The 24,557-nt window shown below is 43.1% G+C and overlaps 1 protein-coding gene across 3 annotated transcripts in view; it reads right to left on the bottom strand.

The window, feature by feature from the left end:
- TPST1 (tyrosylprotein sulfotransferase 1) overlaps positions 1-24,557 on the bottom strand; it is a 155,652-nt gene that overhangs the window by 129,663 nt on the left and 1,432 nt on the right. The window contains exon 1 of one of the 3 annotated variants that reach the window (XM_008249652.4): positions 19,677-19,891. The exons of 1 other annotated variant lie outside the window; for it this stretch is intronic. The gene's annotated coding sequence lies outside the window, so the exon portion shown is untranslated. Of the gene's footprint in view, positions 1-19,676; positions 19,892-24,557 lie in introns of those variants that run through there. One more of the 3 variants, XM_051836341.2, reaches the window with a different exon arrangement.

Below are 24,557 nucleotides of genomic sequence, written 5' to 3'. Positions count from 1 at the left end.
TCTAAATAAATAAAAAGACATCCTATGATCACAGATTAGAAGACTAAATACTACTAAAATGGCAATATTCTCTGACATGATCTAAAGACTCAATGCAATTCTTATCAAACTTCCAACTGGACAAAAAAAAATAGATAAATTGGCTTCACAAAAGTTAAAACCTCTGTGAGTCAAAGAATATCAGCAAAGAAGTAAAGAAAACTCACAGAATTGTTAGATTCATATTTGAAAAATCCTATGTCTGCTAAAGGATCTAGAGACCAGACTTCACTCAAATAAAGAAATCTTAGGGGCTGGCACTGTGGCATAGCAGGTAAAGCAGCCGCCTGCAGTGCCAGCATTCCATATGGGCACCGGTTCAAGTCCCAGCTGCTCCACTTCTAATCCAGCTCTCTGCCACAGCCTGGAAGAGCAATAGAAGATGGCTCAAGTTCTTGGGCCCCTGTACCCATGTGGGAGACCCAGAGGAGGCTCCTGGCTCCTGGCTTCAGATCGACACAGCTCGGTCATTAACACCATCTAGGGAGTGAACCATTGGATGGAAGACCTCTCTTTCTCTACCTCTGCCTCTCTGTAACTCTGCCTTTCAAATAAATAAATAAATATTAAAAAGAAAAGAAAAGAAAAATCTTACAACTCATCAATAAAAAGACAACTCAATTTTTAAAAACTGGGCAAAAAACATACATTTCTGCAAAGATATACAAATGGCCAAAAGACACATGGAAAACTGCTTAAGCCATTAGAGAAACAGAAATCAAAAACTACAGTAAAATGCTACTTTATACCACTAAGATGGCTAGAATCAAAAAAGTCAGACAATAACAAATGTCAGCAAGGATGTGGACAAACTAGAACTTTATCCACTGCTGCTGGAAATGTAAAATGGTATAGCCACCTTGCAAACACTGTCTTGCAATTCCTCCGAATGTTAAATATACATTCCAGAGTTGCCATCTGACTTAGCAATTCTATCACCAGGTATACACCCCAAAGAAAGGAAAATAAGTCCACAGAAAAACCTGTACATGAATGTTCATGACAGCCTTATTCATAGTAATGTGAAAATAACGCAAATACCCACCATGTGAGTAATGAATGAATAAAATATGGTATATCCATATAATAGAATATTATTTGATGGGGCCTGCACTGTGGTGTAGCGGGTAAAGCTGCCGCCTGCAATGCCAGCATCCCATATGGGCACCAGTTCAAGACCCAGCTGCTCCACTTCCAATCCAGCTCTCTGCTATGGCCTGGGAAAGCAGTAGAAGATGGCCCAAAGCCTTGGACCCCTGCACCCATGTGGAAGACCCAGAAGCAGCTCCTGGCTCCTGGCTTCAGATAGGTGCAGCTCCAGCCATTGCGGCCAATTGGGGAGTGAACCAATGGATGGAAGACCTCCCTCTCTCTCTGCCCTTCTCTCTGTGTAACTCTGTCTTTCAAATAAATAAGTAAATCTTTAAAAAAAATAATTATTTGGTAATAAAAAGAAATTGAAGAGAGAGGATGGTTAACAGGGTCCGGTCATATTGGAGGAATAACTTCTAATGTTCCATGGCACAGTAGTGTAACTGTGGTTGACAATACTTAAGTATTTCAAAATATCTAGAAGAAAAATTTTGAATGTTCAACAAAAAGAAATGATAAATGCCTAAATAAACAGACATGCCAATTATCCTCATCTATTCATTGCACATTGGATATATGTATTGAAATGTCCACTGAACCCAAAAATAATATAATTAATTTGCATCAATTTTAAAAAACTGTTTAAAAAAAATAAATGAAATACTGATACATGCCACAGCATGAAAGAACTCTGAAAACATTGTGCTGCATGAGAAAAGCCAGAAGGGCAATATATTATATGATTCTGTTTAAATGATGTGTCTGGAACAGATATTCCTACTCTATAATATACACCTACAGAGACAGAAAATAGACTAGTGGTTGCCTAGGGATGGAAGGAATGAGGAAGAGAGTTGAGAGCGATGGCTAAGGAATATGTGGTATGGTTCTTTGTAGAGTAGGAAGTTTCTTTTGGGGTAGTGAAAAGGCTCTAAAATTGGTTGCAGTAATGAATGAGCAACTCTGTGAATATATTCAAAGTAAATGAGTTTTACACTTTAAATGTAACAATAAGTGTATGATAATGTAAACTGCATTTCAATAAAACTGCTACAGAAAAAAGTACATTGGAAAACTAAAACTTAAAGTGGATACCTACGAAAATAGAAGACTGAAATTAAGATCCATAGTTCATCACATAATATCCAAAATGTCCAGCATACATCATACCCAGAACTTAGAGTATCACAATTTGAATGAGAAAATACAATTAACAGGCCGGCGCTGCGGCTCACTAGGCTAATCCTCCACCTAGCGGCGCCGGCACACCGGGTTCTAGTCCCGGTCGGGGCGCCGGATTCTGTCCCGGTTGCCCCTCTTCCAGGCCAGCCCTCTGCTGTGGCCCAGGAGTGCAGTGGAGGATGGCCCAAGTGCTTGGGCCCTGCACCCCATGGGAGACCAGGAAAAGCACCTGGCTCCTGGCTCCTGCCATCGGATCGGTGCGGTGCGCCGGCCGCAGCGCACCGGCCGCGGCGGCCATTGGAGGGTGAACCAACGGCAAAGGAAGACCTTTCTCTCTGTCTCTCTCTCTCACTGTCCACTCTGCCTGTCAAAAAATAAAAAAAATAAAAAAAAAATAAATAAATAAAAAAAAAAAAAAATACAATTAACAAATGTGTTGGAATTATTTGACAAGGATTTTAAAGCAGCCATCCTGCTTTAACAAGCAATTACAATATATCCTTCAAACAAACAAAAAACCAGAAAATCTCACCAAATAGAAGATAGAGAAAAGAAACAAATGGAAATTATGAAATTGAAAAACACAGTAACCAAAATAAGCAAATACATTACAATAACCAAAAACTCACTGGGTGGTCTCAACAGCAGAATGAACATAACAGAGGAAAGAACCAGTGAACTTGAAATGGGAAGTAGAAAAACAGGAATTACTCAATCTAAACAACAGGGAAACAAAAAAGAGAAGTGTTTCATACCCTGTGGACAGTAACAATAACAAAAAAAACCTAACATTCCCATTATCACAGTGGTATCAAAAGAGGTGAAAGTGCTACTGAAAAATAATTCTAGGGAATGGCTGAAAACTTCTCAAATTTGGTTCAAGAAGGTAAGAAAACTCCAAATAGAATAATAATAGAAATAAATAAATAGAAATAAAATAAATAGAAATAAATAAAGAAATTCATGCAGTCAAGATACTTCATAATTAAATTTCTGAAAACTGAAGACAAGGAAAAAACTCATTAAAGTAGCTAAGGAGAAATGACAAATTTCATACAGAGAAACACAAAGTCCAAAGACAAGATTTCTCATCTTAAGTCAAGGAGATCTGAACAAAGTTTTCAAAGGTTAAACAACTGTCAACCACAAATTCTATACAGAGAAACAGGTGACAAAAATCTGAAGAACCAGGGAAAAAAGACAACTCCAACCCTGAGAAATTATAAAATATGATGATATCAATATAACAGCAATTACTAGTTTCCTATAAATGTAATTAAATATTTGGGAATTACAGATTTTTCCCCCTCCCTAACACCAATGCTACCGAGACTCATTTAGATATAGGGCTTAATGAAAATTTCCTACTTTCTTTTAAAAAGAAATTGGTGGGGCTGGCCTTATGGCTTAGCAAATTAAGCCACAGCCTGCAGCACAGGCATCCCAAATGGAGGCCAGTTCCATTCCAGGCTGCTCTACTTCTGATTCAGCTCCCTGCTAACGTGCCTGCAAAAGCCATGGTGAATGGCCCAAGTTAGGCCATTCCACGCATGTGGGAGACCTGGAAGAAGCTCCTGGCTCCTGGCTCCAGTCTGGCCTAGTCCTGGCCATTGCAGCCATCCAGGGAGTGAACCAGTAGATGGAAGATCTCTCTCTCTCTGTCTCCACCTCTCTCTGTAACTCTGCCTTTCAAATAAATAAAATAAATGTTTTCAAAAAAAAAAAAAAAAAGAAAAGAAGTTTGTATGTCAGTGCTCAAGATCTTTTATCAACTTGACAGTTTTTGTTCTAATTAAAATCCCAAAGCTTATGAGCCTAAAATCAGAACTATGTGTTTTTTTCTAAAAAAGCTATGATTCCACCTTACTGTAGAATCTAAGCTCTTTTTTAAGATTTATTTATTTATTTATTTAAAAGGCCTCATCACAGAGAGACAGACAGACAAAAAAAAAAAAATGGCTGCAACAGCTGGAGCCGGACTGGTCCAAAGTCAGGAGCCAGGAGCTTCTTCTGGGTCTCCCATGGGAGTACAGGGGCCTAAGGACTTGGGCCACTCTCCACTGCTTTCCCAGGAACATTAGCAGGGAGCCAGATCAGAAGTGTAGCAGCTGGGACTCAAACCAGCACCCATATGGGATGCCAGCATATAAACCACTATGCCACAATGCTGGCTTATTTTTTAAAAACTTTAAGATTTATATGCCTTAACCACCTGAAATAAGGTCTACTTTAAATAGTATGTTTTAGGGGCTGGTGCTGTGGCCTAGTAGGTCAAGCCTCCTCCTGCAGCACTGGCATACCACATGGGTATGGGTTTGTGCTTGGGTCCCTGCACCCATAAGGGAGACCTACCTCTGTCTCTACCTCTCTGTAACTCTGCCTCCCAAATAAATAAATAAATCTTTTTTTAAAAAATAGTATGTGCTAAAGATGAAGTGTGAATGGAACTCTATAGTAACTATCACGGATTAACCACCTTAAAAGCCAAGTCATGGAGGAGATTATCATTAGACACACTAATTTATAAAGATTGTGTTGTGTGTTTTTAAAACAAGAATGACTAGGCAAGCTTGACTATTGACCTGTTAAACAGCCAAGAAACTGGTGGTCAGCTTGCAAAAACCACAAATTCATGATCAGTTTTACATTATTTACCAACTGATCCATTCAAACAACTATTCAAGTTTCTAAAATATATCAAGTACCACACAAAGTAGTGATGAATAGATAAATAAGGCATGGTCTTAGACCTCAAGACAACAGGAAATGAGAAATAACTTCAATAAAATGCAGTAAATACTTTAAATAGGTATATGAGCAAAGTAGCAGGGATGTAAGTAACCAACCAGACCAACAAAGATGATATTTAGCCTGCATGAGTTAAATTGCTCCTCAGGGTTCTATCACTTCCTCTCCTGCTCTCAGCCCAGGTCTAGATGCATATCTAGATGCAGATGCCACCATCTATCCCCTGGGAAGTATTTTTAAAATAACAAGGGCTGGTCCTGCACCAGACCAAATGAAGCAGAATCTGCAGATGTCAGGATCCTTCTGCCGCCACCCTTTACAAGCTCCCTGGGTAGTTTTAAAGTAGTGTTTGTGTTGGAAATCACTAGTGCAAGCAATCTCACCTACTTCTGGCGAATTCAGATGGTGCAGACCTTCCATCTAATCTCCACCTTCATGCTCAGCTGCTCTCTTATTCCCTTGGGCAACAAGATGGTACCACTGGATTTCTCCTTTTCTCTGCAAAACCTGTTCCTTTTCCTATCTGGATTAACAGAACCAGCATTAGCATAGTCACCCAAGCCAAATATCAAGAAAGCATCTCGGAGCTGGCACTCTGGCACAGTAGGTTAATCCTCTGCCCGCAGCGCCGGCATCCCATATAGGTGCCGGTTCAAGTCCCAGCCGCTCCTCTTCCAATCCAGCTCTCTGCTATGGCCTGGGAAAGCACTGGAAAATGGTCCAAATACTTGGGCCCCTGCACCCACATGAGAGACCAGGAAGAAGCACCTGGCTCCTGACTTCAGATCAGCGCAGCTGTTTGGCCATTTGGGAAGTGAATCAATGGAAAGAAGAGCTTTCTTTCTGTCTCTCCCTCTCACTGTCTGTAACTCTACTTCTCAAATAAATAAATACAATATATTTTTTTTAATTTCTGGCTCTTCCTTCTCCCTTTCTCCCTCTCCTCCTACACCTAAGTTCTGCTTTTCAATCTGTTCAGTCAGTCCCATCCTCTCAGTCTTCCTGGCCCCACCATCCTTCACCTAGATTCCTGCCATGACTCCCCTAGTTGCCTTCATGTGTCCAGTCTTGCCCCTCTCTATCCACTCTTCACAATGTCACCAGGAGGCTCAAAATACATATGGCTTCAGCACGCATTCATATTATCTGCTAGAGTAGGGGATGCAGACATGAGTCAAAACCCATCCTGGAATGGGGGTGGGAATGGGAGAGGGAGGAGGAGATGGGATGGGAGTAGGGGTGGGAGGGCAGGTATGATGGGAGGAATAATTATATTCCTAAAGTTGTACTTAGGAAATCTGTACTCATTAAACAAAAGGTTTATTCAGGGGAAAAAAATAAGAAAGAAAAAGAATTTCCCATTTCACCTAGTGCCAGCTTCTGGCAACCACCATCACTTCAGTACTGCTTGTATGAGTCTGGCTAGCTTACATGCCCCAAATAAGTGAAATCATACAGTATTTGTCCTTTTGTGACTGAATTGTTTCACTTAGCATAATGTCGTTCAGGTCTAGCCATCTTTTCACAAATAACAGGATCTCCTTCCCTTGTAAGGCTGAGTAATTACATTGCACATATATACTACAATTTTTTACCCACTTATCTGTCAATGGACATTTTGTGTTGAATCCATATATAAATAATGTTGAAATGAATGTCACTGTGCTAGTACCTCCTTGAGATGTTGATTTCAGTTCTTTTGAACATTTACCCAAAAGCGGGCCTGTTATCATATGCTAATTCTAATTTTATTTTTAAGGGACCTCCATATTATTTTCCCATTCCCAACAACACTGTATAAGGATCTCAATTTTTTCCATTTTCCCATATTTATATATATATATATATACCCTATATTTCCCATATATACCCTAATAAGTGACATCTCTGTGGTTTGATCTGCTATTACCTGCTAATTAATGGTACTGAGCAATTTTTCATATACCAGATGACCATCTCTATGTCTTCCTATTAAAAATCTCCATTCAAGTCCCTTGTCCATATTTTAATGGATTTATTTGGTTTTTGTTTGTTTATGCTATTGAATTCTAAGAGAGCCTTGTACATTTTGGATATTAACCCCTTATCATAAGGTATGCAAATATTTTCACCCATTCCATAGGCTGCCTTTCACTTTGTTGATGTTCTCTTTGCTGTGTGGAAGCTTTTCACCTTGATGTAGTCAGGCTTGTCTATTTTTGGTTTTGCTGCTTTTGCTCTTGATGTCAAACCCAAGAAAACACTACCAAAACTAATGTTAAGAAGTTTCCTCCTATGTTCTATTCTAGGAGTTTTACCATTTATAATCACATTTTTAAGTCTTCAATTAAAAATTTTTTTAAAGATTTATTCATTTGAAAGTCAGAGTGACACAGAAAAAGAAGGAGAGGCCAAGATAGAGAGGTCTTCTATCCGCTGGTTCACTCCCCAGATGGCCGCAACAGCCGGAGCCGCACTAATCCGAAGCCAGGAGCCAGGAGTTTCCTCTGGGTCTCCCACATGGGTACAGGGGCCCATGGACTTGGGCCATCTTCCACTGCTTTCCCAGCCCATAGCAGAGAGCTAGATCGGAAGTGGAGTATCTGGGACACGAACGGCACCTATAAATGATGCTGGAACTGCAGGCGGCGGCTTTACCTGTTAGGCCACAGCGTCAGCCCCACCAATTAAATTTTTAATTGTTTGCTGTATATGGTTTAATCCAGGTGTATAATTTAATTATTGCTCAGGTAGAGGTATAAAATACTGAGAGATATTAAGCAGACAAAAATAAATGGAAAGTATCCATACTCATGGATTATATGAATTAATATGGTTAAATTGCTCACACTATCCAAATATGTCTATAGATTAAAGGGATTCCTATCAAAATTCTGGAGGCATTTTTAGCAAAAATGAAAATGAAAAACAATCCTAAAATTTATATGGAACCACAATACAGCACCTTCATAACCAAAATGATCTCTCATTTGTGAATGAAGGTGAAATAAAGACCTTTCCCAGCAAACAAAAATTGAAAGAATTTGTCGCCACTCGCCCAGCCCTGCAAAAGATGCTTAAAGAGGTGTTGCACACAGAAACACAGAAACATGGTCATCAATATGAAAGAAGGTAAAGGAAGGAAACCTCACAGCAAAAGATCACAGGGAATTCAAAGCATATATTAGAACTTATCTTTGGCAAAGGGCAGGGCAAAGTTACCACTTATCATTAGACACATTGAACATTAATGGCCTGAATTGTCCAGTTAAAAGACACCAATTGGCTGATTGGCTTAAGAAACAAAACCCATCTATTTGCTGCTTACAAGAAACACATCTTTCCAACAAAGATGCATACAAACTGAAAGTGAAAGGCTGGGAAAAGATATACCATGCCAACAGAAATGAAAAAAGAGCGGGCATAGCCATCTTAATATCGCACAACATAAACTTTACCACAAAAACTGTTAACAGAGACAAAGAGGGGCACTATATAATGATTAAGGGATCAATTCAACAGGAAGATATAACGATTATCAATGTATATGCACCTAACTACAGAGCACCAGTTTATTTAAAAGATTTGTTAAGGGACTTAAAGGGAGACTTAGACCCCAATACAATAGTACTGGGGGACTTCAATACTCCACTCTCAGAAATAGACAGATCAACAGTACAGAAGATCAACAAGGAGACAGTAGATTTAAACGACACTATAGCCCAAATGGATCTAACAGATATATACAGAACTTTCAATCCTACAGCTAAAGATTTTACATTCTTCTCAGCAGTACATGGAACCTTCTCTAGGACTGACCACATACTAGGCCATAAAGCAAGTCTCAGCAAATTCAAAAGAATTAGAATCATACCACGCAGCTTCTCAGACCATAAGGAATGAAGTTGGAAATTAGCAACTCAGGAATCCCTAGAGCATACACAAACACATGGAGATTGAACAACACGCTCCTGAATGAACAATGGGTCATAGAAGAAATTAAAAGAGAAATCAAAAATTTTCTGGAAGTAAATGAGGATAATAGCACAACATACCAAAACTTATGGGACGCAGCAAAAGCAGTGTTAAGAGGAAAGTTTATATCAATAGGTGCCTACATCAAGAAATTGGAAAGGCGCCAAATAGATGAGCTTTCAATTCATCTCAAGGATCTAGAAAATCTGCAACAAACCAGACCCAAATCTAGTAGGAGAAGAGAAATAATTAAAATCAGAGAAGAAATCAACAGGATTGAATCCAAAAAAAAAAAATTACAAAAAATCAGCCAAACGAGGAGCTGGTTTTTTGAAAAAATAAACAAAATTGACACCCCATTGGCCCAAATAACTAAAAAAAGAAGAGAAAAGACCCAAATCAATAAAATCAGAGATGAAAAAGGAAACGTAACAACAGACACCACAGAAATAAAAAGAATCATCCAAGGACTTGTATGCCAGCAAACAGGGAAACCTATCAGAAATGGATAGATTCCTGGACACATGCAACCTACCTAAATTGAACCAGGAAGACATCGAAAACCTAAACAGACCCATCACTGAGACAGAAATTGAAACAGTAATAAAGGCCCTCCCAACAAAGAAAAGCCCAAGACCAGATGAATTCACTGCTAAGCCAGAAAAAGATGCAGCATTGAAAGAAAATTACAGACCAATATCCTTGATGAACATAGATGCAAAAATCCTCAATAAAATTCTCACCAATAGAATACAACAACACATCAGAAAGATCATCCATCCAGACCAAGTGGGATTTATCCCTGGTATGCAGGGATGGTTCAATGTGCGCAAATCAATCAATGTGATACACCACATTAACAGACTGCAGAAGAAAAACCATATGATTATCTCAATAGACGCCGAGAAAGCATTTGATAAAATACAACACCCTTTCATGATGAAAACTCTAAGCAAATTGGGTATAGAAGGAACATTCCTCAATATAATCAAAGCAATTTATGAAAAACCCACGGCCAGCATCCTATTGAATGAGGAAAAGTTGGAAGCATTTCCACTGAGATCTGGTCCCAGACAGGGATGCCCACTCTCACCACTGCTATTTAACATAGTTCTGGAAGTTTTAGCCAGAGCTATTAGGCAAGAAAAAGAAATTAAAGGGATACAAATTGGGAAGGAAGAACTCAAACTATCCCTCTTTGCAGATGATATGATTCTTTACCTAGGGAACCCAAAGAACTCTACTAAGAGACTATTGGAACTCATAGAAGAGTTTGGCAAAGTAGCAGGGTATAAAATCAATGCACAAAAATCAACAGCCTTTGTATACACAGGCAATGCCATGGCTGAGGAAGAACTTCTAAGATCAATCCCATTCACAATAGCTACAAAAACAATCAAATACCTTGGAATAAACTTAACCAAGGACGTTAAGAATCTCTACGATGAAAATTACAAAACCTTAAAGAAAGAAATAGAAGAGGATACCAAGAAATGGAAAAATCTTCCATGCTCATGGATTGGAAGAATCAATATCATCAAAATGTCCATTCTCCCAAAAGCAATTTATACTTTCAATGCAATACCAATCAAGATACCAAAGACCTTCTTCTCAGATCTGGAAAAAATGATGCTGAAATTCATATGGAGACACAGGAAACCTCGAATAGCTAAAGCAATCTTGTACAACAAAAACAAAGTCGGAGGCATCACAATACCAGATTTCAGGACATACTACAGGGCAGTTGTAATCAAAACAGCATGGTACTGGTACAGAAACAGATGGATAGACCAATGGAACAGAATTGAAACACCAGAAATCAATCCAAACATCTACAGCCAACTCATATTTGATCAAGGATCCAAAACCAACCCCTGGAGTAAGGACAGTCTATTCAATAAATGGTGCTGGGAAAACTGGATTTCCACGTGCAGAATCATGAAGCAACACCCCTACCTTTCACCTTACACAAAAATTCACTCAACATGGATTAAAGACTTAAATATGTCACCATCAAATTATTAGAGAGCATTGGAAAAACCCTGCAAGATATAGGTACCGGCAAAGACTTCTTGGAAAACACCCCAGAAGCACAGGCAGTCAAAGCCAAAATTAACATTTGGGATTGCATCAAACTGAGAAGTTTCTGTAACTGCAAAAGAAACAGTCAGGAAAGTTAAGAGGCAACTAACAGAATGGGAAAATATATTTGCAAACTATGCAACAGATAAAGGGTTGATAACCAGAATCTACAAAGAAATCAAGAAACTCCACAACATCAAAACAACCCACTTAAGAGATGGGCCAAGGACCTCAATAGACATTTTCAAAAGAGGAAATCCAAATGGCCAACAGGCACATGAAAAAATGTTCAAGATCACTAGCAATTAGGGAAATGCAAATCAAAACCACAATGAGGTTTCACCTCACCCCGGTTAGAATGGCTCACATGCAGAAATCTACCAACAATAGATGCTGGAGAGGATGTGGGGGAAAAGGGACACTAACCCACTGTTGGTGGGAATGCAAATTGGTTAAGCCACTATGGAAGTCAGTCTGGAGATTCCTCAGAAACCTGAAGATAACCCTACCATTCAACCCAGCCATCCCACTCCTTGGAATTTACCCAAAGGAAATTAAATTGGCAAACAAAAAAGCTGCCTGCACCTTAATGTTTATTGCAGCTCAATTCACAATAGCTAAGACCTGGAACCAACCCAAATGCCCATCAACAGTAGACTGGATAAAGAAATTATGGGACATGTACTCTATAGAATACTATACAGCAGTCAAAAACAACGAAACCCGGTCATTTGCAACAAGATGGAGGAATTTGGAAAACATCATGCTGAGTGAATTAAGCCAGTCCCAAAGGGACAAATATCATATGTTCTCCCTGATCGGCAACAACTAACTGAGCACCAAAGGGGAAACTTGTTGAAGTGAAATGGACACTATGAGAAACAGTGACTTGATCAGCTCTTGTCCTGATGGTTGATGTACAATGTAATACTTTATCCATTTTAGTATTTTTTTTTGTTCTAGTACCATTGGTTGAACTCTGTAATTGACACACAATTATTCTTAGGTGTTTAAATTTTAACTGAAAAGTGATCCCTGTTAGGAATTTGGAAAACATTATGCTGAGTGAAATAAGCCAATCCCAAAGGGACAAATACCATATGTTCTCCCTGATAGATGACAACTAACTGAGCACCAAAAAGGAAACCTGTTAAAGTGAAATGAACACTATGAGAAACGGTGACTTGATCAGCCCTTGCCCTGACTGTTGATGAACAACTTAATATGTTATCCCTCTTAGTATTTTTTTTGTTTGTTCTACTTAATACTTTTGGTTGACTACTGTAATCAATACACAATTATTCTTAAGTGTTGAAACAACTGTAAAGTGATCACTGTTAAATATAAGAATGGGAGGCCGGCACCACGGCTCACTAGGCTAATCCTCCGCCTTGTGGTGCCGGCACACCAGGTTCTAGTCCCGGTCAGGGCGCCAGATTCTGTCCCGGCTGCCCCTCTTCCAGGCCAGCTCTCTGCTGTGGCCCGGGAGTGCAGTGGAGGATGGCCCAACTACTTGGGCCCTGCACCCCATGGAAGACCAGGATAAGTACCTGGCTCCCGCCATTGGATCAGCATGGTGCACCAGCTGCAGCGCACCGGCCACAGCGGCCACTGGAGGGTGAACCAACAGCAAAGAAGACCTTTCTCTCTGTCTCTCTCTCTCACTGTCTACTCTGCCTGTCAAAAAAAAAAAAATATATATAAGAGTGGGAATAAGAGAGGGAAGTGATGTGCAATTTGGGACATGCTCAAGCTGACTTACCTCAAATGGTAGAGTTAGAAACATACCAGGGGATTCCAATTCAATCCCATCAAGGTGGCATGTACCAATGCCATCTCACTAGTCCCAGTGATCAATTTCTGTTCACAACTGATCATAATGATAGGACTAAGAACCAAAGGGATCACATAAACAAGAATAGTGTCTGAAAATACTAGCTGATAGAATAAAAAAGGGAGAGAACGATCCAACATGGGAAGTGAGATACACAGCAGACCCATAGAATGGCAGATGTCCTAAACAGCACTCTGGACTCAGAATCAGCCCTTAAGGCATGCGGATCCAGCTGAAAAGCCCATGAGAGTATTTCAGGCATGGAAAGCAAAGGCACTCTGGCAAAAAAAAAAAAAAAAAAACACACCACAACAACACACACCTAAATGGAAGATCTCCACAAGTGAGAGAACTTTCACTTTTGACCATGGCCTTGTCTAAAAATGATCAGAGTCAGTGAACTCAGGGGGCTTCCATAGCCTTGGCAGCTCATGACAAGAGCCTAGGGTGATTACTGATGCCATAAACAAGAGTGTCAATTTGTTAAGTCAACAACAGGAGTCACTGTGCACTTACTCCTCATGTAGGATCTCTCTCCTTAGTGTGTTGTACATTGATATTTAATGCTATAACTAGTACTCAAACAGTATTTTTCACTTTATGTTTCTGTGTGGGAGCAAACTGTTGAAATCTTTACTTAATGTATGCTAAACTGATCTTCTGTATATAAAGAGAATCGAAAATGAATCTTGATGTGAATTGAAGGGGAGAGGGAGTGGGAAAGGGGAGGGTTGTGGGTGGGAGGGAAGTTATGGGGGGGAAGCCATTGTAATCCATAAGCTGTACTTTGGAAATTTATATTCATTAAATAAAAGTTAAAAAAATTTAAAAAAAAAAGAAAATGAATAAAACCACAAGTATCACACTTCATGAATTCAAAATATATTGAAAAGCTGCAGCACGTAAAACTGCATGCATTTTATGAGATAACATATTACTAATTTACATTATAGTCAAATGCTTAATGTTCCACTAAATAAACAGTCCAACAAAAAAAAGTAAAAAAAGACATAGTTCAGCAGAAAAATAAGCAAGGGCTTTAAATAACAATCATTTGGAAAAGATGTCCAACTTTATTCACATAAAGTGAAAAAAAAGGGGGGGAAGAAGAATTAATTATTATGCACAGTTATCCTTAATTTTAAAAATACAAAGAAAAAAATACTGTACCCCATAAATGTATATATATTTTGTGTTGATTAAAAAAAAATTTAAAAACTTACCAAAAAAAAATCCTGGTTTCAAAGCCCTACCCACAGAAGAGAGAAAGTAGAGAAAGCTATATAAACAAGTAAACGCAACCATTAAGAGGTATTTTGGCAATAGAGATCAACAGAAAGATAACTGGTAGGAAATGGGGGAAGGCCTTACTGCAGGAATACCGGAAGCATGCATAATCTGTAAGTGGCTAAGAGGGTAAAGGGTATTCCATGGAGAAAGAAAAACACAGAAAAAGGCATCTAGGCAAGATTGGGTAACATAATGTATACGGATTTTATATGGCTGCAGCCAAAAGCAATGCATGCAGCAAAACACAAAGCCTGAGATGGGAACAAATCAGACTTGCAAGATCTTCCTGCGTTGAAGAGGTGTCTGGAAACAGCCACCTCTCATCATGCTTTTTCAGCTTTTCCAAATTACCAGTTCTTATCCAAATGCACTGAGATATCATGTAACTCTCTACATGTTATTCCCTCTTCCCCAAAATGCCTGTTTCTCCTTACCTTCCCCTGTCTAGATTCAATTCTTCTGATAACTTAATTAGTTTACTAAGCACCTACCATGTGTCCTGCACTCTGCTCTAAACTGGAGACACAATAAGATATGACACAGTCCCTTTCCTTAAAGAGTACACTAATTAGGGCCTGGCGCTGTGGCATAGTAGGCTAAGCCTCCACCTGCAGCGTCAGCATCCCATATGGGCGCTGCTTCAAGTCCTGGCTGCTCCTCTTCCTACCCAGCTCCCTGCTAGTGGCCTGCGAAAGCAGCAGAAGATGCCCCAAGTGCTTGGGCCCCTGCACCCACATGGGAGACCAGGAAGAAGCCCCTGGCTCCTGGCTTCGGATCAGCTCAGCCATTTGGGGAGTGAACCATCGGATGGAAGATCTTTCTTTCTGTCTCTCCCTCTCTCTGTAACTCTGCCTCTGAAATAAATAAATAAATCTTTAAAAAAAAAGTGCACTAATTAGTGAGAAAACAAGAAAGCAGATCATCATAAATAGTGTGAAAACAGAGATGGAAGTATGCAAATATAAGCCACCTAATCCAAACTGAGGTGGGCAGAGTAGTCAAAAACAGTGGACTAAAACCTTTCCCCACCCCTCCCAGGAGAGGATTCCTAGGGCACCCTGTAGTTATCTCTGTCACAGGGTCCATATCACAGTCTTGATCACACAGTAGTGAATGGTCTACAATGGTGCTTTACAAAGTTCACGCAGTGGTAGGGATGTAGTGCACCAGGCTGATCGTGTGCTTGGGATGACTACGGGAATGCCAGTTCGAGTCCTGGACACTCCACTTCTCATGCATCCTAGGAATGGCCCAAGTACTTAGATTCCTGCCTCCCACACAGGAGATCCAGATGAAGTTCCTGGCTTCTATCTTTGGCCTGGCCCAGCCCTGGCTGTTGTAGCCATTTTGGGGCACGAACCAGCAGATGGAAGATCTCTCTATCCTCTCTCTCCCTCTGCCCCTCTGCCTTTCAAGTGAATGGGAGCAGATAAACTTAAAAAAAAAAGTTCATGGAATTAAAAGTTTATTTTGGATCAAAAAAGTTTTAAAATTATATATCTGAAAGGTCTTCAAAAAGTTCATGAAGGTGGCCGGCGCCGCGGCTCACTAGGCTAATCCTCCGCCTAGCGGCGCCGGCACACCGGGTTCTAGTCCCGGTCGGGGCGCCGGATTCTGTCCCGGTTGCCCCTCTTCCAGGCCAGCCCTCTGCTGTGGCCAGGGAGTGCAGTGGAGGATGGCCCAGGTGCTTGGGCCCTGCACCCCAGGGGAGACCAGGAAAAGCACCTGGCTCCTGGCTCCTGCCATCGGATCAGCGCGGTGCGCCGGCCGCAGCGCGCCGGCCGCGGCGGCCATTGGAGGGTGAACCAACGGCAAAGGAAGACCTTTCTCTCTGTCTCTCTCTCTCACTGTCCACTCTGCCTGTCAAAAAAAAAAAAAAAAAAAAAAAGTTCATGAAGGGCACAGTGTGTGACACAGCAGGTAAAACCACCACCTTTGACACCAACAGCTGCTCCACTTCCAATCCAGCTCCCTGTTAACGGCCCAAGTACTTTGGTTTTTGCACCCATGTGGCAGACACAGAAGAAGCTCGTGGCTCCTGGTATCAGCCTGGCCCAGCCCTGTTTGTTGTGGCTATTTGGGGAGTGAACCAGCAGGTGGACGATCTCCCTCTCTCTGTCTCTTCCTCTCTCTCTCCAAAATTCTGACTCTCAAATAAATTAAAAAAAAAAAATCTAAAATTTTTTTAATTAAATCTATTTTCTTACAAACTTCCTGATGTACCCTTCTATTTTCTTAACTACTTTCTAGTCTGGATCACGAAGGCCCAGGATGAGGTCGAGTCCATGCTACAGAAGGTGTGGTAAGCCAGGTCATCACACTGTTTGGGAGTTGACAGAATGTTTTTTTTTTTTTTTTTTTTTTTTTTGATAGGCAGAGTGGACAGTGAGAGAGAGAGAGACAGAGAGAAAGGTCTTCCTTTTGCCGTTGGTTCACCCTCCAATGGCCGCCACGGCCGGCGCGCTGCGGCCGGCGCACCGCGCTGATCTGATGGCAGGAGCCAGGAGCCAGGTGCTTTTCCTGGTCTCCCCTGGGGTGCAGGGCCCAAGCACCTGGGCCATCCTCCACTGCACTCCCTGGCCACAGCAGAGGGCCGGCCTGGAAGAGGGGCAACCGGGACAGAATCCGGCGCCCCGACCGGGACTAGAACCCGGTGTGCCGGCGCCGCTAGGCGGAGGATTAGCCTAGTGAGCCGCGGCGCCGGCTGACAGAATGTTTTAAGGAAACAAATGACATGATCAGGTTGATATTTTAGAAATGGAACCAATCCCAGCAATGGTGTGAAGAACTGGACCAGAGTACAGGTCTCAGAGGCAAGGAATCCCATGAGGTGGTTCTGAATATTTTCAGAAAAAAATAAATAAATAAATAACCAAGTTCTAAACCAATCTTCTGGCAATGAGGAAAGAAAATGATTTAAGGTAGCAACAATAGATCTATAATAGACTTAATGGGAGTGAGAAGGAAAGAGAACAATTCTAAAGTTTCTAGGATAAAAATCTTAAAATAGGTAGAACATATGTCTATGCACTTGCATCGGCTATAGGTAGAGGGAAGATGAAGGTAAAGATGGCCGCTTTTGAAGTACCAGGTATCCATGTATAGCTATCCAGTACAGATGAAAATCGGGACCTAAAGTTCAAGAGAAACGGAGATAGAATGCACATCTTTGAAAGCCATATAGAAGTGCTATTTGATCCATGAGAGGAATAATCACACTGGGGCCAGTATTGTAGCACAGTGGGTTAAGCCACCACTTGGGATGCTGGCATCTCACACTGAGGCACTGGTTCTAGCCCTGGCTTCTCATGCCCCAGATCCTGCTAATGGCCAAGCAAAGCAGTGGAAGATGGCCAACATACTTGGGCTCCTGCCATGCACGTGGGAGACCAGGATGGAGTTTGGAGCTCCTGCTTTTGCCTGGACCAGCCCTGGCTGTTGCAGCCATTTGGGGAGTGAACCAGCAGATGGAAGACTTCTCACTGACTCTCTCTTGCTCTCTCTGTCACTCTTCCTGTCAAATAAATAAATCTTTAATTAAAAAAAAAATCACAGGAAATCAGAGAGAGAACAGGGAAAAGGACAAAAATGAAACCCTAAGGAATGCCACATCAATCTGAGAAGGAAAAAAAAAAGGAAGCTTCAGGGAAGGATTTTTGTTTTGTTTTGAATGGCGGAAACCTAAGCATGTAAACATGTATGAGAATGGTCAAAGGAACCTGAGAAAGGCAGACTTTCTTTCTCTCAGATTAAGGGGGGTGGGGGGGAGAAAGAGGTAAGAAATCAGATAGGTCCAGGCAGACAAAAATGGCAGATCCTTAGGAACTCAGAGTTGAGGCAAAATCAGCAGAAAGAAGGGAAGAGGAGGACAAAGGATCAGAGAAGAATGGCAAAGATATACACATATAAGCAGCCATGGAGGTTTCCACGGCTCTCTGGGCAGCGCAGACCAAATTGGAACACGGAAGTTCAGAACAGCTCCCAGCAGCTCAGTGACACGATTTTCCCCAGCCTTCCCTGACGGATTCATCCAGGCTTGAGACCAACAGAGCAAATGTGGCAAGAAGAGCACAGGGCCAGAACAATGCTTTTATCATTCAAAAAGAGTCAGATTTATTCTCTTTTAAAAAAATGACTACAGTTATTTCCTTTGATAGAAAGAGTGCTGGAACCAGAAAGGGTGGATAATTCTTCCTACACTCAGAGAACTTGTCAGGACTTTGACTCCTAAGCATATCTGGTCTCTTCAGCATCTGATTCCAAGAAATCCAAACGTGATTCTTCCCGGCTCTTAAAAGATCAAAATTTACTGCAGCTTCCTGGACTATCCAACTAATAGATTAAAAACATGCAACAGTGCTTACACACAATGTTACTTCAGCTAGGAGGTTAAGGCGCATTCTTCCCTAAAAGAAAGGCTGGGTAAATACTGTAGATTGGGGGGGGGGGGGGAGGTGGTAATTAAATTGCAAAGTTCGCAGAACAGTGGCCTACAAATCCTCTGAAAGGCAATTAACATAAAACAACACAGGACACAGAGAGAGCTGAGTTCCGCTTCTTCTCAATCTAAGCAGTAAGTAATTGACAATTAAATCCCTTCTACCGACTCCTGCATCACTCTTCTGATACTGGACTTCTCGCTACCACCGTCTGGGTACAAAAGGCCTGGGAGAAGAAGGAAAAAGCCTAACATGTGTGAGCACCCATCACGTGCCTGGCCTACTGTGTGCCAGTCTGTGGGCAAGGCACTTCAGATCCTATAGGTGCTGCTTATTTAAGGACTAATTAAGATGTTAAAGCTATATAGATTGTGACATTCAGGAGACGAACTGGAAAGGAAAGGAACAAGAATTAGCGAAGGCGGCCGATGCAAAGTGAGGGGAGAGGGGGCGAGTTGGGAAAGGAAAGAGTCTGGGGAGAGAAAGCACAAAACCCAAAGACACCCCCCCCCCCCGGGAGCAGATGGCTGAAATGCAGATTTGAAGGCTTGGGGTGGCGGATGAGCTTGGCGAAGGGAAGCCCAGAGAGAGGTGAGGGCAAACATCGATGCCAGCGGGACGGGGGTCTCATCCTGGGAAGAAGCCCCGAAGGACCGCGGGGCTGGGACGCGCTATCAGCGCCGCGAAAAGGAAGGGGAAGGCGGAGAGGGGAGAGCGAAGGGAGGTCGACCACGGCCGGGGCAAGGCGGGCGACGGCCAAGCCCGATCGGGGGAAACGCTGGCCATGGGGGAAGGGGTGTGGGACCCGGGGCCGAACGGGCCAGAACCGGGGTCGCCGAGCTTGGGGTGGGGTGGGGGGGACGGGGTTGGACAACTGCCGGGGAGACGAGCGGGCAGGGAGGCGACGTGCGGCCGAGGGATGCCAGAACGCAGCCGGTCAGGGAGGGGAGGCGGGTGGGCGGCGGTGAGAGGGCAGCGTGGCTGGGATGACGCTCCGAGCGCGCTGTCCGCCTTACCTGGGATGGGTGAGGAGCCGCCGCGCCGCCTCGCCAGCATCCTGGGTTCCGCTGCTTCTCCCACGGTTCTAGGTGAGGGCCATTCCGCCCGTCCCTGGGAGCCCCCCCACCACCACCAAGCGCCAGCCGCTGCCAGCCCGGCCCGGCCCCGCGGAGCAGCGAAGCCGCCACCCGCGCCCGCGGCCGCCTCAGCAGCGACTCCCGCCGCCGCCGCCTCAGCGCCGGCCGCCAGCCTCCAGGGCAGCTGGGGGATCACACGCGTGCCGCGATTGGCTGACAGACGCTCGGCCGGACGATGTGTCGGCCTCTCTGATTGGTGGACTGTGCTGGCCGCCCACAGAGGGAGGTGCGGCTTGGAATTGCGCTGGTCCAGGAGGCGTGTGGAAGCTGGGGTCTGACGTCGCGGCCCCGCCTGCGCCCCCGCCGCCCAGCTAGAGCGCGCTTAGGGAGGGGGCTGCCCCCAATCCAGCTGACTGGGTGGGTTGTTGCCGGAGCAACTGTACGCGTGGCCCAGCTGGAGGGGACTCGGCTGCAGGTGGGATACTCACACCCCCAACCCCAGGATGTGGGTTTCCCAGAAGGCTCCATCCAAGGAGATCTTGGGACAGGACCAGAAAATAAGCTTTTCCAGGAAATCCCCTCCTCTGTCCACTGCCTCAAGTACCACCCTCTGCTTTGGGCTTTTGGGGGAGCGACTTTCCTCTCTTGGGAAACTCTCAAATGCAAACAGCAAGTTGACACAATATTCCATTCGGCACGAAAATGTAAATGAGTGATAGTGGACTCCGTCCAGATAATAGGACTGGGGAACCAATTACTTGGGAAAGAAAAAAAAGAAGTGAAAACTATGAAAGGGGAAAAAGGCAAAGAGAAAAGAAAGATTGAGAAGGGGGCTAGAAATTCACAACTGGAAATTAATCATTCACTTTTACACTTCCTGCATGAGGGCACAGACACCCCCAGCTTTGGTGGAAGCAGTTATTTCAACTCTTCTAACATGAAATGGAGAAGGCTGGGCTCAGGCATCTAACGGCTGTGTTCAGAATTTCTGTCCAACCATCTTGGCACCAGTTTTGCTTTCTGTAGAATGAGGTGTCCTATGCACTCTGGAGAGTTGAGAGTTACTGTAAAGAGAAGAAGAGGTCCACACCAAAACTTCTACAGGGATGCTTAAAGCAGCACCACTCTTAAAAACCAAAGTAGTAACAAACAACAGCAAAAATCTAGATGTCCATCAGCTGATTAATGGATAAGTAAGATGTGGTCCATCCATACTCAGCTATAAAAAGGAATGAAGAACTAAAGCGTGTTACAGTGTAGGTAAGTCTTGAAAATACTACACTCAGGGCTGGTTTTATGGCCAAGGGACTAATCTGCAGCTTGCAACACCAGCATCCCGTAATAAGAGTGCTGGTTTGAGTGCCTGCTGCTCTGCTTATGATCCAGCTTCCCACTAATGCAGCTCAGAAGAAAGTGGAAGATGGCCCAAGTACTTGGCCCCCTGCCACCATGTGGGAGACCAGATGGAGTTCCTGGCAAATCCATGGGGGCAGAAAGATTGGTCAATTCCTTGAGCTGGCCGGATTAAAGAAAAATGGGAGGGGCTGGCGCTGTGGCTCAGTGGGTTAAAGCCCTGGCCTGAAGCTCTGGCATCCCATATGGACGCCGGTTCTAGTCCTGGCTGCACCTCTTCCTATCAAGCTCTCTGCTATGGCCTGGGATGGCAGTGGAATATGGCCCAAGTCCTTGGGCCCCTGCACCCACATGGGAGACCTGGAGGAAGCTCCTGGCTCCTGGCTTTGGAAGGGTGCCGCTCTGGCCGTTGCAGCCATCCGGGGAGTGAACCAGCAGATGGAAGACCTCTCTCTGTGTTTCTCCACCTCTCTCTGTAACTCTTTCAAATAGATAAAATAAATATTAAGAAAAAGAAAAAAAAAAGAAAGGGACAGCTAATGAGTAGGGGTTTCTTTTGAGTTGATGAAAATGTTCTAAATTGATTCACTGTGGTGATGGTTTCACAGCTTTGTGAATGTACTAAAAGTAATTAAATTATACACTTTAAATAGGTGACTTGTAAGGTAGTCAAGCAACAATTCAAGAAAGCTGCTATTAAAAAAATAAAAATATTACAAGAGATAATAAACCCAGAAAGCCCTAAGTCTAAGATTAAAGGTGTGGTATAGCTACCTTTATTTTTATCTTTAGTCTCTTGTCAAAATCTTGTAAGCAATATGACCTGAAGAACTTTAAAGAAATACCCATCGTGATAGTTCTCTTTGGAAATTTTAAGTCAAATGAAGATGATTTGGCTTCCTCCAAGCTGGTGATGAGCAGCAGAGTGGACTAGTCAGATTACAAAGCTCATCCAAAGAAAATGAGAAGAGTTAGCAGGGAGCGGAGCGGGGGGAAGGGAAGGAAGAGAAAAACCCACTGCAAGGCTACTGTACACCCAAGGACAGTCCTCAAAGTCATTTCACAGTATTTTAACAGTGAGGATCAAGTCCTCACTACTTCCTACATTTCAAACCCCCTGCAAAAGAGAGCTCACTGTAACCTGAATAATATAGACACCACTACAGACACCACTGCTGGTACACAGCCCCTGCCAGCCTCTCCACAAAGCAGCAATGCAGATCTCTGAAATGACACCCCCACCCCGCACTGCCCAGAAGATCTTTCACCCACCTATCAAACCTGGGGGAAAAAAATTGAGTAAATACTTGAAACCAGGTGAGAAGCCTGGCACTTGTCCTTCTCGCACTTATTAAATGGCAAGAACAAATTCCAGACGTGAGAATTCAGTGAGAACAGCGACATGAATCCCTTCAGAAAAATCTATCATGTGGCAGTATATGTCACTGAGGAAGATGGCTTTCGGTGACCCAGGGCCAAAACACTGGCTGTGGCTGGCATTGTCCAGCCTTGGAGCCAGAAGCAAGGAACAGCTTGATCTGAAGCAAAGATCAGGGTCATTTGGGAACAAGCCGTTCTTGATTTCTAAATACGCCCCCAAACCTAATAAGAAGAGAGACTCTGGGCCAGCACTGTGGCGTGGGTGGTTGAGTCACTGCTTATGAGGCCAGCATCACATATGGACATGGGTTGGAGTCCCCGCTGCTCCATTTCTGATCCAGCTCCCTGCTGCTGGCCTGGGAAGGCAGTGGAGGATGGTTCACGTGCTTGGGTCGCATGTGGGAGACCCAGGTGAAGCTCCTGCTTCCTGGCTTTGGATCAGCTCAGTCTCAATGGTTGCAGCCATTTGGGGAGTGAACCAGTGGATTTAGGATCTCTCTCTCTCCTCTCTCTGTCTCCGTCTCTCACTCTCTCTGTAATTCTGCCTTTCAAGTAAAACAAATAAAAAAAAGACTCATCCAAAATATAGTTAGATAGAAGCAATTAGCTCTGGTGTAGAGTCACTTTAGTCTATAATAATTTATGACATTTCAGAATAACTACAAGAGCCTGAAGTTCCCAACACATGGAAATGATAAATGTTTGAGAAGAGGGAAATGCTAATGACCCTGATTTCATCATCACACATTGTATTCAGGTATCCAATTATCATACTGTACTCCCATAAATATGTGCAAATAGTCTACATCAATTAAAAACAAAAAAGAGAAAAAGAACAAAAAAGGCTCCAAAATATACTCTTAAGTGAAAGGATCAAATTTTAAAACCATGTGTTTAATACACTCATTTGTATTTTTGAAAAGTACACACATACACATATGCTTGGTATTTTCAATCTCTAGAAGGAGGCATAATAAATTGGTTAGCAGTAGCTGTCTCTGGGCAGGAAAATGAAGAACTTGGGCACAGTAGTGAGAATGAGACTTCTTTTCACTGTATACTCTTTCATACCTTTTGAAATTTTTACAGTGTGCTCAAATTTACATATTTGAAATGAATAAATACATTTTTAAAAGATTTACTTATTTATTGTTTGAAAGAGTTACAGAGAGACAGAGGCAGAAAGAGAGAGAGAGAGAAAGGTCTTCTGTCTGCTGGTTCACTCCCCAAATGGCCACAACGGCCAAAGCTGGGCCTATCCAGAGCCAGGAGCTTCTTCTGGGTCTCCCATGCAAGTGAAGGGGCCCAAGGACTTGGGCCATCTTCTACTGCTTTTCCAGGCCACAGCAGAGAGCTGGATCAGAAGTAGAGCAGCCAAGACTCGAACTGGCACCCATATGGGATACCAGCATTGCAGGCGGAGGCTTTATCCACTACACCACAGCACCAGCCCCCAGATAAGTGAATTTTTTAAAAAAAAATTATTTCCTGCAATATTCACTTTTCATATATAAACATATAATTCACACAATATTTGTATTTCTTTGTATAATTTTTTTTTGACAGGCAGAGTGGACAGTGAGAGAAAGAGAGACAGAGAGAAAGGTCTTCCTTCCGTTGGTTCACCCCCAATGGCCGCTGTGGCCGGTGCACTGTGCTGATCCGAAGGCAGGAGCCAGGTGCTTCCTCCTGGTCTCCCATGTGGGTGCAGGGCCCAAGCACTTGGGCCATCCTCCACTGCACTCCCGGGCCACAGCAGAGAGCTGGACTGGAAGAGGGGTAACCAGGACAGAATCCGGCGCCCCAACCGGGACTAGAGCCCGGGGTGCCAGTGCCACAGGCAGAGGATTAGCCTAGTGAGCTGCGGCGCCGGCCCTTTGTATAATTTGATAAGCCTCATATTCAGGCAGGTGTTTGTTGCTGTGTATAAGATGCCTCTTGGGACACCCACATTCCCTATTGAAGTGCCTGGGTTCGAGAGTCCTAGCTCCATTTCTGATCTGGTGTCCTGCTAATGCGTACCCTCAGGTGCAGCAGGTGATGGCTCAAGTACTTGGGTCTCTGCCACTCATATGGTAGACCCAGATG

The sequence above is a fragment of the Oryctolagus cuniculus genome, chromosome 19 (genome assembly GCF_964237555.1).
Source record: "Oryctolagus cuniculus chromosome 19, mOryCun1.1, whole genome shotgun sequence".
In the NCBI taxonomy this organism is placed as follows: domain Eukaryota; kingdom Metazoa; phylum Chordata; class Mammalia; order Lagomorpha; family Leporidae; genus Oryctolagus; species Oryctolagus cuniculus.
The sequence above is the reverse complement of the archived record's forward strand: the minus strand, read 5'-3'. Positions and strand labels throughout refer to the sequence as shown.